The sequence below is a fragment of the Prunus mume genome, linkage group LG7, assembly GCF_029339155.1.
Source record: "Prunus mume cultivar Tortuosa linkage group LG7, ASM2933915v1, whole genome shotgun sequence".
In the NCBI taxonomy this organism is placed as follows: Eukaryota; Viridiplantae; Streptophyta; class Magnoliopsida; order Rosales; family Rosaceae; genus Prunus; species Prunus mume.
The window spans coordinates 1633015-1634639 of NC_142704.1; the positions used below are offsets into that span (position 1 = coordinate 1633015).

At 36.2% G+C, this 1625-nt stretch overlaps 1 pseudogene; it reads right to left on the reverse strand.

Moving 5' to 3' along the window:
• Positions 1-466: 466 nt before the first annotated feature.
• Positions 467-1337, reverse strand: LOC103337505 (protein LURP-one-related 3 pseudogene; annotated as a pseudogene).
• Between the last annotated feature and the right edge of the window lie 288 nt (positions 1338-1625).

The window sequence follows — 1625 nt, forward strand, 5'->3', positions numbered from 1 at the left end:
TGACTTTTTAAAGGCCGCCTCCTTAATGTAGAAAGTCCAACTAGCTTGTACAAATGGGATTCTCTTCTCATTTTATCTACTCACTTTTGAAGGTTCTACATGCTCTCTCTCTCTCTCTCTCTCTCTCTCTCTCTCTTCAAATTTAGAACAAGCAAAGTAATTAACATGATCCGAGCACATATTTTTGTTTGCCTTATGATCTAAAAGATCCTCCTTTATTTATAGCTAAATTTAACTAAGGCTTAGTTATAAACTTATATTCTCTACGAACTATTACACTTGTCTCACTTTATCCCTTGAAACTTAATTTATCTCAATTTATCCGCTAAACTTTTAAATGTGTTCAAATGCCGCTGACACGACGCCTTTGTCCACTAGTGCAGTTTAAATTCATAATTCCAATAAATGAGTTTTAAACCCGTTAGACTGAAAATCAAAAGATACTAGTATGTGCAACCAGCCGGAACCGAGGAAATGAAAATGACTGAGTTAATAATTAATTACTTTATAATATCCCATATTGATACAAGTGGGTTGGAATTCCCACCAAAAGGGTTGGAATCTTGAGAAAAATTGGTCAAGAAACTCAATTGATACAAAGTGGGTTGGAACCACTATTTGCTACAAGTATATATATATATATGCATGTCTATGACACAGCTAACCCTAAGTCAGATTTGATGTCTAATTAAGCCATAAACAGTGACGAGAGCCATGATAAAGGAGTGATCAACATGAGGCTCCACCACCAAAGTGAACACATCATCTCCCAATACAACTCCTGAACTTGACTGCTTTCTCTTTGCCTCTCCTACAACTCCTCCATTGCCATCCGTGATTCTGAATTCTGATGATTTACCACTCAAACCCTCTAACCTGTAAAAACTGCTATCAGATCCCATGGTTACTTTATAAGAAACCCTTTCTTTCCAAGAACCGGTCTCCAGCTTTTTCTCACTTGAAAAAATGGCTTATTGGCACCATTATTTTTACACCCCTTCCAACTTGGAAAGCCGCACATTTTCTTCTCACACACAGTGAAGAGAAGTTTTCCGCGGAGATCCATGAGATAAACTTCGTTGCTGTGCTTGTTGTCGTAGTTATCGATTCGATAAACGACCTCTCCGTTTTCATCAAACGCAGTGCATCCGTTTCCTTGCATTACAAGCGATTTCATCCATACTGTGAATGTTTCTCTCTTTGAAGTCATATGTGTATGAATAGCACAGCTTGAAGAAGCATCCTCGCTATTGGTACTGTCGGGTATTATGAGAGGACGAACCTTGGCCATTTGGGTGTGGAGATATGAAAGAGAATACTCGGTGTGTGTGTGTGTGTGTGAGAGAGACTGCTTCATTCAAGTTAATTAGTAATTTATATAATGTTTTCAATATTAGTTTATATTCATCCAGAAATCCACGTTTTTAATGTACGCCTTTGCTTTGTGCATAGAAAATTATAAAAAATTGTAAATGTCAATTTGTAATTCAAATTAATTATGCTTTCTATGTTTTTTTATTTGTATTCAAGTTGTTATGTATCTTATCATACCATACCAAAATAAAAAAGTAGTTATCTCTAGTTCTGACTTGACCATAAATTAATAATGGAGTGTATCACGCGGT